We start from the raw sequence: 18626 nt of genomic DNA, 5'->3' as shown, positions 1-18626 counted from the left end.
AAAATCGGTCAATATAGACTTCCAGTGAAAATTTTCTTCAAATCAAGACAATATCTAAAAAATTGCTGAGACTGATATCAAGCAGCTATCTCTATACATGTTCTTCCAGGAGTTTTGTGATTTCAGGTCTTACATTTATGTCTTTAATCTATTTTGAGTTGACTTATGGTTTATGGTAAAGGTCCAGTTTTATTCTTTTGCATTTGGATATCCAGTTTTCCCAACACTATTTGTTGAGGAGACTATCCTTCCCCTATTGTGTTGGTGGCCTTGTTGAGAATTACTGGACTGTATATATGTAAATTTATTTCTGGGCTCTTTATTCTGTTCAATTTGGTCTATGTGTCTATTTATATGATAGTACCATACTTTTTTGATTACTACAGCTTTGTAATATAATTTGAAATCAGAAAGTGTGCTGCCATCAACTTGGTTTTTCTTTCTCAAGATTGTTTTGGCCATTTGGGGGTGTTCTGTTGTTTTGGCCATTTGGGGGTGTTCTGTGGTTTCATACAAATTTTCAAATTGTTTTCTGTAAAATGTGCCGGAGCTCAGGTAACAAAAGCAAAAATAAACAAGTGGAGCAACATCAAACTAAATATTTTCTGCACAGCAAAGAAAACAATCATCAAAAGGAACAGTTTGGGAGAAAATATTTACAGATCATATATCTGATACAAGTCTAATACCCAAAATATATAAGGAACTCAATCAACTAAATATGAAAAAATATAATAGTCACCTAAGTAAAAATGAGCAAAGGATCTGAATATACATTTCTCTGAAGACATGCAAATGGTCAGCAGGCATATGAAAAGGTGCACTACATCACCAATCATCAGGAAAATGCAAATCAAAACCACAAGTATCACTCACACCTGTTGAGATGGCTATTATCAAAAAAGACAAGAGATAGGGGTTGGAGAGGCTGTGGAGAAAGGAGAACTCTTGTGCATAGCTGGTGGGAATGTAAGTTAACATAGCCATTATAGAAAACAGTATGGAAGTTTCTCAAACAACTAAAAATAGAGTTATTGTATGATGAAGAAATTCCTCTGCTCTATATGTATCCAAAATAAATAAAATCCGCATTTTCTAGAGCTATCTGCACTCTCATGTTAATTGCAGCATTATTCACAATGGCCAAGACATGGAAACAATCTAAGTGGTATCTATATATAGATGAACAGATAAAGAAACTGTGACAGGTCTGTATATGATATTGTGATATATGTCATATGTATATATGATATCACAATATTATTCAGCCTTAAAAAAGGAGATGGGGGAAATGTATAAACCTAGAGTACATTTTGCTAAGTGAAATAAACCAGACACAGAAACAAATAAAGGCATGATATTACTTATATGTGGAATCTCAAAAGAAAAATAAGGTCAAATGCATAGAAACAGTGTAAAAAGGGGAAGAAAGAAAGAGAAAATAGGGAGAAGTAGGTCAAAGGTTATAAACTTGCAGCTGTGTAGGATAAATAAGTTTAGAGATCTAGTGTATGGCATGAAGACTTAATACTGTACTGTAAACTAAACATTTGTTATGACAGTAGATGTTAGATGCCCTTACACAAAGAGAAAGCAAAAGGTAACTATGGAAGGTGTTGGATTGATGGATAGGTTAATTTGCTTGATTGAAGTAATCATCTCACTATGTACACATATATCCTATATTTTTTGAACAAGCTTACTTGTTTCAGATAAAATATTTTAAAAGCTTTTATCTGAAGCAAGTCAAATTTCTGTTTCCTAATTGTTTAGGGTCCTTCATGTTATTTCCACTCTTAAAACTTATGTAACCCTTTGGATATAATGAGATATATGTTTTTCTCTATTTTTTATGTCAGTACTCTTTAGATACAGCTATCACTGTCTCTCAGGGTACCTCTGCTTCTGGTCATTTTGTTCATTCTTTATGTTGAAATTTTATATCTCCAGCCTACAACTCAGGGTTTTACAGTTTCATCAATGTCTCTATTAAATGTTTATGAGCCACAGAGAATGAGAATTATATATTCAATTTTTTTGAACTTCTGTGTTTGAGTTTTTAAAAAATTAACCTAATGTGAAAGACCCTAGATCCGGGGAAAGGTGCTGTGTGGCTTAGAGTATAAACATCAGAATGTGCTATGGACTTTCTAGAATATTTCAGTGCCCTTGTATATACTTAGAATGTGTGGAGAGTAATTCCAAAACAAAGCCCTTACTTCAATATCCATGGTGGTCCATAGCTAGGGCTAGCAGAAGGAAGGGTTCAAAATCACTATTTTTATCACTCAAATTATCTGCTCTTGGAAAAACCAGTCCCTTTGGGTAGCCCCAATCATGTGGAAGTCTTTTTCCTGAAGTATGATCATATGGTTCTCTTCCTTCTGTCTGCTCATTGAACCAGAGCTCCAGGAGCAATACCACTATGGCAATACTTCTTTTGCCTCTACAACTCTCAGGTCACAGCTGAAATATTACCTCCTCTCACAACCCGCATTTGTCACACTAGCTTACATAAATTTTGTTATTCTCTATGGCATCAAATTTTTTGTTTCTTTCATAGCAGCTATATGAGGTTGTAATTATTTTTGTTACTTTTTTATTATTTCCTTTCCCTGTTAAAATACAAGCTTCGTAGAAACAGAGAATATATGCACCAATGTATTCTATGTACCCAGTAGTTGCTAAAATAGAGAAGCCTCTCATTAGATAAACAAACAACTAAACAATGACCGCTTGTCAAATAAATGTATTTAGTTATTCTATTATTCATTTCTAAACACAGAAAGAGTGAGAAAGGGAGAAAGACAGGAAGAATGAAAGAAAGAGAGTGAGATAAAGAATAGATATTTTCTGGCATTAAATTATTGCCCTCAGGTTGGACAGAGACATATCAACAAATGCTCCTCTGAAGATTTGAATTTAATTTTCCCTGTAAATTGCTCTGACCCGACAACCCAGCTATTTTAGTTTAGTCTTTGTAGATGATATACATAAAATGCCTATCTCACTTTGCTGTAGCATTTCCAATCCTGGACAGTCAGCATAAAAGATACTATCGTCACTTATTTAATATTTCATAGCATTAAACATTCAAACCTTCAACTTTAGGATTTACTATAAAAGACTGTGACTGTTAATGATAATAATAAATACATTGATGATTATGAGCATTATTTTTAAATTACAACTTGGTAGCCTCTAGCATTTATATACCTGTATTTTCTATATGCATTTCTATAGAAGCAGCTTGCACATGCTGTACAAACCATAAGATGGCAGGAGAGGTTGGTAGAACACTGACTCTCCTGGGGCCATGCAGAGGGAGGTTTGAAGATCTTGTTGATACAGATTGACACAGAATACCAAAGCCTCTTTCCCCACTGCCTTTCCTTGAGTAAAAATCCTGAGAAAATGTCTTCCCTTTCTTTCTATGTTGATAGCAAAACCAATGAGGTCATCACTTTTAACAACTGTTGACTTATTTTGGATTTTAGTCTACATTCACTATAACACAAAAATGCAGACAAGCAGCACTGATTTTAGTGTGGCGTCATGGAAATAACAGTGCTACACATAGCTCTTGCTACCAGCCAATAGGACTATTTATTTGAGTATGTTCATGTATGTATATATAAATGTGTAGAAAAGATGCAGAGACATGTATGGCAGATTATAAAGGGAAATTATCTCCAGGGAGGATAGAAAGGTAAGGATAAAAGGTCTTTACTTTATATTTAATATTCATGGAGTATATATAATTTTTAAAATTTATATCATAGACATATTTAGGATATTGAATGGAAAATTTTAAAAATTCAACTACTTACTAATCGTATACTTTTTTAAATGTCTCAAATTATCAGATTTTATTTTTTATCCAGAAAAAATATATAAAAAGTCTGTTTCATAGAGTTTTACTGAGGTATAATAGATGTAATTCTCCTAAAAGTGTTACATTTTGCAAATAGTGGCTGCTAAAATATTATTGTTAATAGTATTCCACTAACTAGTAATAATAACTTTAATTAATATTTGTTAAGCCGTGACTTTGTTTCTACTACCCCACACACATGGGCATACATATCTTCTTCTATCATGTTGGCCTCATTCAGTACTACAAAATCAGTAGGGACTCAGGTTATATGTGTGAATGGATGAATAAATGAATGAATGCCTATTTTTAAAGACTTCATCCTTTCTGTATGTCTAACCTTAGATTCTAGTCATGGCCATATGTCTCTAGGTGGCCCAACCACCCTATCACAGATTCTGCTTCAAAGGCACTCATCTTGATGAATGAATATCTAGTCCCAGAAGGAGGCTAAAAACTATCTTGTCCACATCTAGTTGGCTGACACACAATTTAGGCTTCTTGGGTGTAATCAGATCTGTAAGCATGATCCGGAAAGAAAAAGTTTCTGAGCAGAGGCTTCCAACATCCTCAGAAGGAAACCTCTCTTAATCCACATAAGAATGGTGTAAATTCCAACATCTTGCTCCTAAGAACACTTTGCCCTGGGGGGGGATAAAAAAAGCCATCGTAAGCTTTCAGAAGGTCTATGCTGAGGTTTTGCTTCCTTCAGTTTTAAAGCATAATATTTTGAGTAACTCAACGTTTAGAAACCTCAAATTTTGCTCTTGACAGATAAAACTGAAACCTCTACTATGCTCTGCTTTCTCACAGGATGCATGTGAGAATAAAACACAAGTCTTTATGTTAGAATATCTTGTGTAACTTCAAGTATTATGATTGTGAGAGAGCTTTTTAAAGGTTTTTATTTTCTTTGTCAGAGCCAGACAGAGTATCTTCTCAGCCCAAAGGTCAAATTGTCTCATTTTCACAAAATTTTCAATGATGATTATAGTAATAATAGCAGCAATGATTTCTATAATACTTACAATGGACCAGGCACTATTGAACACGTTAGACATATTAATGTATTTAATCATTAAAATAATTCAACCATGTGGGTACTATTGGTATCCCCACTTAAAGATGAGTGGACCAAAACACAGAAAGATAAAGTGCTTTGCTATAGGGTACGCAGCCAATAAGTGGAAGGTGGGATTGTAAACCAAACTGTTTAATTCCCAAAACTACTGCATAAGACTGTATGAAGAAGCATGAAACAATAGGTTTCAAGAAGCCTACAGAACACTTAACAGGATTTTTCATGCTGGTTCATATTTAAGTTATTGGTTGAAGATGCAACAAATCTGAATGGCAGAGGAAAAAACAAAGAAAGAGAGTTCTGAGTGAGCCTGGGTCTCCATAGGAGCAAAGAACCAAGTGAAGCTTGGGTTAGTTGTGGGGTGTAAGATATAATTAGAAGAGAAGTAGCTCTACTCTGGTAGAAGTGAAACTTTGAAGAATGTCTGATTCCTCACAAACTGCTGAGTAAGGATAGGAAAATGCATAGCCTTGGTCAAGATTTAAGCATGAGGACATAAAAATAGATATAGGCAGAAAGCACAAGTGAAAAAAATACATTTTTGAATGCATATATTTTGCAAGTGCCTCTATTCTGGGTGCTAGCATACCAGAAACAACATTTTTGTTCCTTTTGTCAGAGGCATTCGAACCAGAGCAACTCCATCTTAAATAGGAGCTGGGTAGAATCAGGCTGAGACCTACTGGGCTCTATTCCCACAAAGTTAGGCATTCTAAGTCACAGGATGAGATAAGAGGTTGGCACAAGATACAGCTCATCAGGACCTTGCTGAAAAAACAGGTTGCAGTAAAGAAGCTGGCTGAAACCCACCAAACCAAGATTGTGACGAGAGTGACCTCTGGTCGTCCTCATTGCTACTCTCCCACCAGCACTATGACTGTTTAGAAATGCCATGGCAACATCAGGAAGTTACGCTATGCAGTCTGAAAAGGGGAGGCATGAATAATCCACCCCTTGTTTAGCATATCATCAATAAATAACCATAAAAATGGGCAACCAGCAGTCCTCAGGACTGTTCTGCCTATAGGGTAGCCATTATTTTACTCCTTTACTTTCTTAATTAACTTGCTTTCACTTTTCTGTATGGATTTGCCCCAAATTCTTTATTGGGCATGAGATCCAAGAACCCTCTCTTAGGGTCTGGATTGTGACTCCTTTCTGGCAATGCTTTTAACTTCAAAAATCTCCTTTCAAAATGATTTTATTCCAGTTCACAATGAAATAACTAAAACTCTGTGTCACTAAGTGGCTTTGCAAGGTGGCATGTGTGTGTGTGGCAGAGCTTCTCTTCCTTCAGAACCACATTCCTGAGACTTGAGAGACTCTGTCTTTGGTCTCTGCTGCTAGAGAATTTTATCCTGGTTCATGGACTGCAGGGGGAGGTGGAAGCATTTTCAAACTTTGGGAGGGGAATGTTAGGAGACCATTAGGCATGTGCTCAAGAGATGACACCAAGTCCAGGCAGGGACTAGAACTTTGGGCCTGTTGTCTCATGAATCAGATAGCACCCCTGCCTAAACCTTCCCAGTCCTGCATTGCACAGAGACCCTTGCTTGGGATTGGAATTAGTCATCAATACAAACTTATTTTCCCAAATTTTAATTTTTATTCTAAAGACTTTGAATCTCAAGTGAATACCCTGATTTCCTTCCTTCCTTCTTTTCTTTCCTTTCCTTTCCTCCTCCTCTGCTTTTTCTTCTCCTTCTCCTTCTTCTCTTCCTTCCTTTCCTTCCCTTCCTTCTTCCCTCCCTACCTCTCTCTCTTTCTCTCTTTCTTTCTCATCTTGCTTTTGCCTTCCAGGCTGCTGGAGTGCAATGGCGCGATCTCGGCTCACTGCAACCTCCGCCTCCCAGGTTCAAGCGATTCTCCTACCTCAGCCTCCTGTGTAGCTGCAATTACAGGCATCTGCCACCAGGCCCGGCTAATTTTTTTGTATTTTTATTAGAGACAGGGTTTCACCATGTTGGTCAGGCTGGTCTCGAACTCGTGCCCTCAGGTGATCCTCCCGCCTCAGCCACCCAAAGTGCTGGGATTACAGTCATGAGTCTGTAATGTAGCCTTTTCTTTAACAGGCTACCCACAGAGGAACCTTCCCTTGAGCTCCTTTTCAAATTCTTCCTTCCGTTTCTCTGGCCCTTTCTCCTTTGTCTTCTATACTTTCCTACTGATTTTCCTTCCTGTTTCCCTCATCCTTAACTTCCTACTTAAGGCTTGCTCTATCCTCTTCACATACTGTTTCTTATTTTGCCCACTGGGTTCATCTCTAAGTCACACACAACTGGACAAGTAAGCATACCCCTCAGCAACTCTTCCATTAACAGTTAGCCCCCAAACATGCTGATTACTTGGCTGCTCCATAGGGTGGTTTGTTGGTCTTAAGTCTCCCACTAGCCAGCACCTGGCAGTTCTTCAGTTTGTGTGGTTCTCAGTGCTGGTGATCATGCTGAGCCTGCCCCCTTCATGCCTCTCTGGTCACAGTCAGACCCTTCAGAACCCAAGAGGTGAGCAGAGTTCCTCTAAGAATGGTTAGCAACTTAAACTTCATCCTGTCATCAGGCCAGCACATACTAAGCATCTATAATGTGCTAGACAATGTGGGTAATGGAGGTGATGCCTGGATTATAATGTCTGCCCTCAAAAGCTTATATCTATTTTTTAAATAATTACAGGACAATTTAAATGTATCAGTTTGGGTTGAATAAAATCAGGTATGTTTCTCATTAGGGCCTCAACACATTTGGAGGTGTGTTAAGACAGTAGTCAGATTCACACCAAGAGCCCTGTCATGGCAAACCGATGACATGTGCATCTCGATAATGTTTTTGTGTATCAATGTGCTTTGTGAAAAAACTTCAAGGTAGTACAGCCGTATCCTATCCTGTGCATAGACAGGAAAATGGTTGCTGACTGGCAGACCAGAATTGGGTTACCTTTTCATCTAAATGCATCTCTTCACAGCGATTTCTACAGTATGCTTGATCTTGTCTCTCCTCCCATATTTGGTTACTTGTTGCCATGCCGGGACCAGCCATGCATTGGTTTGCCTTTGGCATCAGTGTATGCTCTATACGCATGTTTTCCACAGCTGGCAAACACCAGTGGTATTCTAATAACACTGTTCTCACCACCAGCCCTTCTGGTTCACTAGATGTTTCCATGGAGTCCTGATATAATAGACAACTTATTTTAAACACAGTTGCCAGCCCTATACTCTAAATGTCTACAGAACTCACCAGACAAAGAAGAAAAGTTATTTAGCAGTTGTGATAAGCTACCACTTGAATTCAAGGTTATTACAAGCATGATTATTGACACATTTGGTTTTACTGAGTGTCCCTTATTTGCCCAAGATTCACTGCTGTGACAAGAATGACAAGAAGAAGCAGTTGCTTGAGAAATCCCCTTGTAGCCTTCTGTTACGTAATTTTTTTCCCTCTCTCTCTGCTTCTCCTTGTGTATCCACCATAGAAGCTACAATGATTAAAAATTATTTACTAAAATCATTTAAGTGGAAATTCACCAATAGAAACTTAGGAAAGGTAACAAAGTCCTGTGAGGTTGGCTTCAGCATATCCAGAACACATGCTCAGGAAGGAAGAGGGTGGGGGGACCCTGTAAACAAGGGACTTAGATCATTCACTTTGAAGAGTCTTCTGTCATATGCTGGATGGGCAAACAGCTTAGAGGGCTGCCTTAGAGTGCACAAAATCAGAGATATCCAGAGATGCACATGAAGATGGAGTGAGAAGAGGAATAGAGAGACACGTAAATACCTCTCACGCTTAGTTTATTTTTTCATTTAATACAGAATATTTTTTAAGCTCCTACTCTCTTCAAAGCACTGTGCTTAAAGCTGGCATGTAGTTGAATTTATAGTCCAGCAAGGGGACTGACCATTGAGAATTACAAATATGGCAGGAATTTCTAAACAGAAAGATGTGCAGCTCTCATATCCTGTCACAGAAATGACACATCACATAGCTCCTAAACTGCATCATAGCCTTACCATGACCTCCTGTTTCTGCATTTGGCTTGCCTCCATATCCCCCCAAATTCCAATGTTTTTGTGAAGTCAAGATTGGTGGTCAAGGTCGAGGGAAAGTGCACAGATCAAAAGCTCATCTAACTATGTCAAACTTTGTCATAGCTAGATGAGCTTTTTGAACTTAAAGTTTGTCAAAATTTAGGAAAATATTTTGCCCTTAGGTGGTCGCTTGTTGAACCCTGAAAATTTTACTCTTTCTATAGTGTTGAGATACCTCTTCCTTTATTGAATCTATAATCGACCTTATTGCAACCATGGAGAATGAGATAGTACCTGGCTCAGAGGTCCACATCACATAATATGTGGGTGAATCTATCACTACACTGTTGTGAAGCCCTGTTCTCCAGCCCAGGCATTCTTCCATTCCTAACACAAGCTTCTCCTCCTTTACAGAAATGGGTCTGAGTTGCCTATTTTTATACCTGCCATGTCATGCTGAGTGGGGGCTGGGGTTTGCAAAGAGAGAAGACAGCTAGGGAACATAATTGCTATGGTAATTGCTTTCTATTGTACACTAAATATAGTCTGGATGTATTGCATATGGTCCCTAGTTTTTAATAGAATCCTCATGAAAATGCTACTTTCCCGCTTTCCAATAACAGAATGATGGAAAGACCTTCACAAGTCCAAACACAAGCAAATGGCCAAATGGCAGAGTTGTTCTTTTTCTGTGTCACATAAGATTCCAGACAATATAATCTTAGTAGTATCTATGAGAAAAATCGACCTCAATATATCTTCTTTCTGCATTCACACTCAAAAACTTGGTATCTGTGCTTGGTTTAATAAAAGTAGTGAGTGTACCTCATGGAGCTGAGTGGTGGTGATGGGTGTTTATGATTGTGTGTGTGGCGCTTTTGTGTGAGAGAGAGTGTGTGTGTATGTGTGTCAAGAGGTTAAGGGCTTAAAGGAACAATTAATTGGTGATTAGGATCATGTACTCAACACCATAGCTTGAAGTAAAAAAAAAACAAAAAACAAAAAAAACTGTAATTCCAAGATTGCTGCATCATGACTTGTAAAACAATGTCTGTCCACTCACCAGTGTGTGTGTGTGTGTGTGTGTGTGTGTGTGTGTGTGTGAGGGGTTGGGTTCATTGCGGGGAAACACTTGAGATCCTGTATTGATGAAAAATGATTTCTCCAGACTAATCATTCCGTTCGTAAAACTTTGAGTTTTGAAGACACTCAGGGTCTCTTTCTCCCCTTAAGCTTTCTCTCATGGAGGAATGCCACCCAGACATCTACTTAGCACATTTTACAACACTTGCATTTCCTTGGGCTCCTTTTCCTTCTTGTTTTCAACCTTCATGCCCCAATCCCTGCCTAACTTCTATTATTTCTTTTTTTTTTTTTTAATGCCATACATCTGCCTTTATTGTAAGCAACAGGCGGGACACGTCCAGCAATAGAAAAAAACTTAATTTACAAAAGCAGGGATTCAGTGAAGCCACCTGGTTGTTACTCTTGGGCACTCACATGTATATGCCAACTCAGAGCAGCAGGAAGAGGACTTCAAAGCCCATGAAGAGTGAGGCCACCAAGGAGATACTCTTTATAGATATCACAAGTGTACTTGGTAGAGGTGACCTCGTAAACAAAGAACCAGGTGGTGAAGAACATGCCGATGGCCAAAAGCACTACAATCAGATGGGGGAAGACAGCTGGGTTGACTGGGCTGTTGTATCTGCTCATGGCCTTGAGCTCCATTTTGCCCCAGCAGGCTAAGCCGCCACTCTGCCACCAGAAGACTTCTGTTATTTCTTATCTTTTGCTTTCCTGACTTCATCTCTGCTCTCTGACTAGGTAATTATATCTAACAATGTTATCTATTCTGATTCATAGTATCCAGTAGACCTGATTTAATCATCACATTCTCATTATAAGGCTCAACAACTAATGTTCACAATTTTCCAAAGCCATAGACTGATCATCTGACCTACAAATACACTAAATTCCTGACCATCATCGTAGTTCATTATGGCTCTGAATGGCTTTTTGCCCAAAGCATCCAGCACCATTTTCATCTGGCTAGTTTCCCCTGCTGGTAAAAAATAGTAAACACTTTTCCTTATCTACTCCCATCCCCCGACAGAGACACCGGATCCACTATCACTCTCTATCTGGGTGTGGTTGAGATCTTCAAAATCTGAAGTGCTTATAGCTCAGCATGGAATGAAGTGAACCAACAAGCTCTCTCTGACTTTGGTTTATAAGGATTTGCATACATTTTCTGATGGATACTAGGCTCATTTCTGGGAATATGCAGCAATTTAAAGTATTGTGCCTTATGTCAAAGTTTGCTTTACTCAGTCTGACACTAATCTATTTGGTAAGTTTTTCTTTCTGTTAGTCTATACCCTTGTCATTACAGTGTCCCCTATCCTCACTCTAATTTCATCTTTTTTGGGAGTAAGTACATGGTAGAACACATAGAGGCAAAGAGGAAGCTGGTTTATGCAGCCCGAAGAGAGCAACAAAGGAAATAGATAATCCAAACCAGAGTCTGGAACTACACCAGAGATATCATTCTGTATTCCTGTGGATTTTCAACTTGATTTTTACTAACTAGATTTCTCTGCTAGGGAATGAAAAAGGAGATCTAGGATTTTCCCTCTTCTAGGAATTTGCAAAAGAGATTATTCGGAAGCCAAGTTCTAAAGATTTTAGGGAGTCTTTGGGATGATACATTCTTATACCCCATCACATCTTGACTGATATATTACTGCATTTCCCTCTCTGCAATCTCTAATAAGCCAACCGTCTACTGCCCATTCCTATGCTGAGCCTCTAGGCCAAGACACACTAGAGTCCTTTACCGACCTGTTCATAAGTCTGTTCATTGTTGCCATAGATGTGGCTATGAACCCCTAAGCCTGGTCAAGATATTGGATCCAACACCACCTTTTTAGATTATACTCAGAAGCCAAGCTGCAAAGAAAATTAGTTTCAGAAACTCCTCCATATGGCCCACTCCTCTCTCCTCCCTCCTTCTTTATTCTCCCAGCCTGAGGGATTTGGAACTTTGGAACAGGAGTCGCTAAGGTTTCTTCCTGCATCTAGGTTAGGGAATTAGCCACATCTCCAGAAATAAGATTTATTTTAAGCATCACATAGGGGTAGAAAAGAAAATGTAGGGAGGATGGCCTTTTTGCAGCAGATTTATTTATTTCTTTTATTATTATACTTTAAGTTTAAGGGTACATGTGCACAAGATGCAGGTTTGTTACATATGTATACATGTGCCATGTTGGTGTGCGCACCCATTAACTCGTCACTTAGCATTAGGTATATCTCCTAATGCTATCCCTTCCCCCCACCTCCACCCCACTACAGGCCCTGGTGTGTGATGTTGCCCTTCCTGTGTCCATGTGTTCTCATTGTTCAATTCCCACCTATGAGTGAGAACATGCAGTGTTTGGTTTTTGTCCTTGGGATAGTTTGCTGAGAATGATGGTTTCCAGCTTCATCCATGTCCCTACAAAGGACATGAACTCTTCATTTTTTATGGCTGCATAGTATTCCATGGTGTATATGTGCCACATTTTCTTAATCCAGTCTATCATTGTTGGACATTTGGGTTGATTCCAAGTCTTTGCTATTGTGAATAGTGCCACAATAAACATACATGTGCATGTGTCTTTATAGCAGCATGATTTATAATCCTTTGAGTATGTACCCAGTAATGGGATGGCTGAGTCAAATGGTATTTCTAGTTCTAGATCCCTGAGGAATCGCTACACTGACTTCCACAAAGCTTGAACTAGTTTACAGTCTCACCAACAGGGTAAAAGTGTTCCTACTTCTCCACATCCTCTCCAGCACCTGTTGTTTCCTCACTTTTTAATGATCGCCATTCTAACTGGTGTGAGATGGTATCTCACTGTGGTTTTGATTTGCATTTCTCTGATAGCCAGTGATGATGAGCATTTTTTCATGTGTCTGTTGACTGCATAAATGTCTTCTTTTGAGAAGTGTCTGTTCATATCCTTTGCCCACTTTTTGATGGGGTTGTTTTTTTCTTGTAAATTTGTTTGAGTTCATCATAGATTCTGGTTATTAGCCCTTTGTCAGATGAGTAGATTGCAAAAATTTTCTCCCATTCTGTATGTTGCCTGTACTCTGATGGTAGTTTCTTTTGCTGTGCAGAAGCTCTTTAGTTTAATTAGATCCCATTTGTCAATTTTGGCTTTTGTTGCCATTGCTTTTGGTGTTTTAGACCTGAAGTCCTTGCCCATGCCTATGTCCTGAATGGTATTGCCTAGGTTTTCTTCCAGAGTTTTTATGGTTTTAAGTCTAACATTTAAGTCTGTAATCCATCTTGAATTAATTTTTGTATAAGGTGTAAGAAAGGGATCCAGTTTCAGCTTTCTGCATATGGTTAGCCAGTTTTCCCAGCACCATTTATTAAATAGGGAATCCTTTCCCCATTTCTTGTTTTTGTCAGGTTTGTCAAAGATCAGATGGTTGTAGACATGCGGCATTATTTCTGAGGCCTCTGTTCTGTTTCATTGGTCTGTATCTCTGTTTTGGTACCAGTACCATGCTGTTTTGGTTACTGTAGCCTTGTAGTATAGTTTGAAGTCAGGTAGCATGATGCCTCCAGCTTTGTTCTTTTGGCTTAGGATTGGCTTGTCAATGTGGGCTCTTTTTTGGTTCCATATGAACTTTAAAGTAGTTTTTTCCAGTTCTGTGAAGAAAGTCATTGGTAGCTTGATGGGGATGGCATTGAATCTATAAATTACCTTGGGCAGTATGGCCGTTTTCACGATATTGATTCTTCCTATCCATGAGCATGGAATGTTCTTCCATTTGTTTGTATCTTCTTTTATTTCCTTGAGCAGTGGTTTGTAGTTCTCCTTGAAGAGGTCCTTCACCTCTCTTGTAAGTTGGATTCCTAGGTATTTTATTCTCTTTGAAGCAATTGTGAATGGGAGTTCCCTCATGATTTGGCTCTCTGTTTGTCTGTTATTGGTGTATAAGAATGCTTGTGATTTTTGCACATTGATTTTGTATCCTGAGACTTTGCTGAAGTTGCTTATCAGTTTACGGAGATTTTGGGCTGAGACAATGGGGTTTTCTAGATATACAATCATGTCATCTGCAAACAGGGACAATTTGACTTCCTCTTTTCCTAATTGAATACCCTTTTTTTCCTTCTCCTGCCTCATTGCCCTGGCCAGAACTTCCAACACTATGTTGAATAGGAGTGGTGAGAGAGGGCATCCCTGTCTTGTGCCCGTTTTCAAAGGGAATGCTTCCAGTTTTTGTCCATTCAGTATGATATTGGCTGTGGGTTTGTCATAGATGGCTCTTATTATTTTGAGATACATCCCATCAATACCTAATTTATTGAGAGTTTTTAGCATGAAGGGTTGTTGAATTTTGTCAAAGGCCTTTTCTGCATCTATTGAGATAATCATGTGGTTTTTGTCTTTGGTTCTGTTTATATGCTGGATTACATTTATTGATTTGCATATGTTGAACCAGCCTTGCATCCCAGGGATGAAGTCCACTTGATCATGGTGGATAAGCTTTTGGATGTGCTGCTGGATTCGGTTTGCCCGTATTTTATTGAGGATTTTTGCATCGATGTTCATCAGGGATATTGGTCTAAAATTCTCTTTTTTTGTTGTGTCTCTGCCCGGCTTTGGTGTCAGGATGATGCTGGCCTCATAAAATGAGTTAGGGAGGATTCCCTCTTTTTCTATTGATTGGAATAGTTTCAGAGGGAATGGTAGCAGCTCCTCCTTGTACCTCTGGTAGAATTTGGCTGTGACTCCATCTGGTCCTGGACTGTTTTTGGTTGGTAAGCTATTAATTATTGCCTCAATTTCAGAGCGTGTTATTTGTCTATTCAGAGATTCAACTTCTTCCTGGTTTAGTCTTGGGAGGGTGTATGTGTCAAGGAATTTATCCATTTCTTCTAGATTTTCTAGTTTATTTGTGTAGAGGTGTTTATAGTATTCTCTGATGGTGGTTTGTATTTCTGTGGGATCGGTGGTGATATCCCGTGTCATTTTTTATTGCATCTATTTGATTCTTCTCTCTTTTCTTCTTTATTAGTCTTGCTAGTGGTCTATCAATTTTGTTGATCTTTTTGAAAAACCAGCTTCTGGATTCATTGATTTTTTGAAGGGTTTTTTTGTGTCTCTATTTCCTTCAGTTCTGCTCTGATTTTAGTTATTTCTTGCCTTCTGCTAGCTTTTGAATGTGTTTGCTCTTGCTTCTCTAGTTCTTTTAATTGTGATGTTAGGGTGTCAATTTTAGATCTTTCCTGCTTTCTCTTCTGGGCATTTAGTGGTATAAATTTCCCTCTACACACTGCTTTGAATGTGTCCCAGAGATTCTGGTATGTTGTGTCTTTGTTCTCTTTGGTTTCAAAGAACATTTTTATTTCTGCCTTCATTTTGTTATGTACCCAGTAGTCATTCAGGAGCAGTTTGTTCAGTTTCCATGTAGTTGAGTGGTTTTGAGTGAGTTTCTTAATCCTGAGTTCTAGTTTGATTGCACTGTGGTCTGAGAGACAGTTTGTTATAATTTCTGTTCTTTTACATTTGCTGAGGAGTGCTTTACTTCCAAGTATGTGGTCAATTTTGGAATAGGTGTGGTGTGGTGCTGAAAAAAATGTATATTCTGTTGATTTGGGGTGGAGAGTTCTGTAGATGTCTATTAGGTCCGCTTGGTGCAGAGCTGAGTTCAATTCCTGGATATCCTTGTTAACTTTCTGTCTCGTTGATCTGTCTAATGTTGATCTGTCTAATGTTGACAGTGGGGTGTTAAAGTCTCCCATTATTATTGTGTGAGAGTCTAAGTCTCTTTGTAGGTCTCTAAGGACTTGCTTTATGAATCTGGGTGCTCCTGTATTGGGTGCATATATATTTAGGATAGTTAGCTCTTCTTGTTGAATTGATCCCTTTACCATTATGTAATGGCCTTCTTTGTCTCTTTTGATCTTTGTTGGTTTAAAGTCAGCTGTATCAGAGACTAGGATTGCAACCCCTGCCTTTTTTTGTTTTCCATTTGCTTGGTAGATCTTCCTCCATCCCTTTATTTTGAGCCTATGCGTGTGTGTGCACATGAGATGGGTTTCCTGAATACAGCACACTGATGGGTCTTGAGTCTTTATCCAATTTGCCAGTCTGTGTCTTTTTACTGGAGCATTTAGCCCATTTACATTAAGGTTAATATTGTTATGTGTGAATTTGATCCTGTCATTATGATGTTAGCTGGTTATTTTGCTCGTTAGTTGATGCAGTTTCTTCCTAGCCTCAATGGTCTTTACAATTTGGCATGTTTTTGCAGTGGCTGGTACCGGTTGTGCCTTTCCATATTTAGTGCTTCCTTCAGGAGCTCTTTTAGGTCAGGCCTGGTGATGACAAAATCTCTCAGCATTTGCTTGTCTGTAAAGTAAAGTATTTTATTTCTCCTTCACTTATGAAGCTTAGTTTGGCTGGATATGAAATTCTGGGTTGAAAATTCTTTTCTTTAAGGATGTTGCATATTGGCCCCCACTCTCTTCTGGCTTGTAGAGTTTCTGCTGAGAGATCTGCTGTTAGTCTGATGGGCTTCCCTTTGTGGGTAACCCGACCTTTCTCTCTGGCTGCCCTTAACATTTTTTCCTTCATTTCAACTTTGGTGAATCTGACAATTGTGTGTCTTGGAGTTGCTCTTCTCGAGGAGTATCTTTGTGGCGTTCTCTGTATTTCCTGAATTTGAATGTTGACCTGCCTTGCTAGATTGGGGAAGTTCTCCTGGATAATATCCTGCAGAGTGTTTTCCAACTTGGTTCCATTCTGCCCGTCACTTTCAGGTGCACCAATCAGACGTAGACTTGGTCTTTTCACATAGTCCCATATTTCTTGGAGGCTTTGTTCATTTCTTTTTATTCTTTTTTCTCTAAACTTCTCTTTTTGCTTCATTTCATTCATTTGATCTTCCATCACTGATACCCTTTCTTCCAGTTGATCGAATCGGCTACTGAGTCTTGTGCATTCGTCACGTAGTTCTCATTCCTTGGTTTTCAGCTCCATCAGGTCCTTTAAGGACTTCTCTGCATTGGTTATTCTAGTTAGCCATTAGTCTAATTTTTTTTCAAGGTTTTTAACTTTTTTGCCATGGGTTCGAGCTTCCTCCTTTAGCTTGGAGGAGTTTGATCGTCTGAAGCCTTCTTCTCTCAACTTGTCAAAGTCATTCTCTGTCCAGCTTTGTTCCGTTGCTGGTGAGGAGCTGCATTCCTTTGGAGGAGGAGATGCACTCTGATTTTTAGAGTTTCCAGTTTTTCTGCTCTGTTTTTCCCCCATCTTTGTGGTTTTATCTACCTTTGGTCTTTGATGATGGTGACGTACATATGGGGTTTTGGTGTGGATGTCCTTTCTGTTTGTTTTCCTTCTAACAGGACCCTCAGGTTGCAGCAGATTTTTAAAAGAACTTCTAGGACCTTGTCTGTATATTGAATCGTATGTCACTATAGGAATCAGAGCAGGGCATTACATTGATCCTTTAAGAAAATTTTGCTACCCTATACCCCTTGACCCTACTCTTTTTTTTTTTAATTTTTAAAGGTAATTGTTAGACATTTCCCAAGGTTTATTTGAAATGACACACCACTGAAAACAACTTTTACAGATGATTTGTGGATACAGTACACATCACGTATCTTACTTTAGGACAGTCTGTGAAGATGATATTTTTCCTGCTGCAGTTCCTTTGTCAAGTGACTTTAGACAGAGATAGGACTGCAAGGGTGACTCAGGTCATGCTGGCATAGGAGAAGCAGGTGCTAGTGTTTCACTTGAACTAGTTGTTGGGCTGGGGTGGAATGAAAGCTCCCTAGCCCATGAGGACATCTTTGCAATGTGGAGAGGACCCAAATCAGTGGGTGTTGCTCTTTGAATGTTGAAGGCCTTGTCAGCATACTGGTCACCCAGTTTCATCATCACTTCATACTGTTTGTACCAAAGCACCACAGTTTCCTTATGAAACTTAGCTTCAAGGCTGGAGATGTTTTTGAAAGTATTAATATAAAATCCAATTCGTCTTGACTATAATAATGGTAACTTTTCTTGTAAGTCAAAATTAAACTCTTCAAACCTTTTCTTTGCTTTCTGAAATTCTACTTCTGCCTTAGACAGAGGCTCCTATCCTTCCTCCTGAAGCTCTGTTGAGCCCGATGGAGGTGGGCAGGCACTGTCATAGTCCGTCAGCTTCCTGCTGCACTTGGTGATGTGATTCTTCAAGTCAGGAAATTGGTCCAGGTAGTTTTCCAGTGTTAGCAAGGATGCATCCATGAGTTTTTCATGGATATCCTCCCAGAGCACATCACCTTTCTCACCAACCATTTTCACACCTTCCTGCCCAGACCAATCCAGCACACAGACTTCACACAGTGACTCAGCTTCATCAAGGTCTCTTGAATGCCTTTGATTGCTTGTAAACATCCTCAGAGTTCTCTCAGGTCTGGTACCCTCTGCTTCTTGTGGCTTGAAGTTCTGGACATATTCTTCAAACTGTTTGTCTTTTGTCTCAGCAGCTTTCCCTGGCTTCTGGAGGACGTTTTCCTGTGAGTGGCTGAGTCTCTTCCAGGCATTCTTGGCAAAGATGCCCTCTTGATGTTGGCTAGGGCT

At 39.0% G+C, this 18626-nt stretch overlaps 1 protein-coding gene and 1 pseudogene across 1 annotated transcript in view; one reads left to right on the top strand and one right to left on the bottom strand.

Moving 5' to 3' along the window:
• Positions 1-18626, top strand: part of HBE1 (hemoglobin subunit epsilon 1) — a 254659-nt gene that overhangs the window by 150085 nt on the left and 85948 nt on the right. The gene's annotated exons all lie outside the window — the stretch shown is intronic.
• On the bottom strand, positions 10476-10710 carry LOC107967006 (transmembrane protein 258-like; annotated as a pseudogene).

Source organism: Pan troglodytes, chromosome 9 (genome assembly GCF_028858775.2).
Source record: "Pan troglodytes isolate AG18354 chromosome 9, NHGRI_mPanTro3-v2.0_pri, whole genome shotgun sequence".
NCBI lineage: Eukaryota > Metazoa > Chordata > Mammalia > Primates > Hominidae > Pan > Pan troglodytes.
Note: the sequence above shows the minus strand (reverse complement) of the source record. Positions and strands in the feature narration are given on the sequence as shown.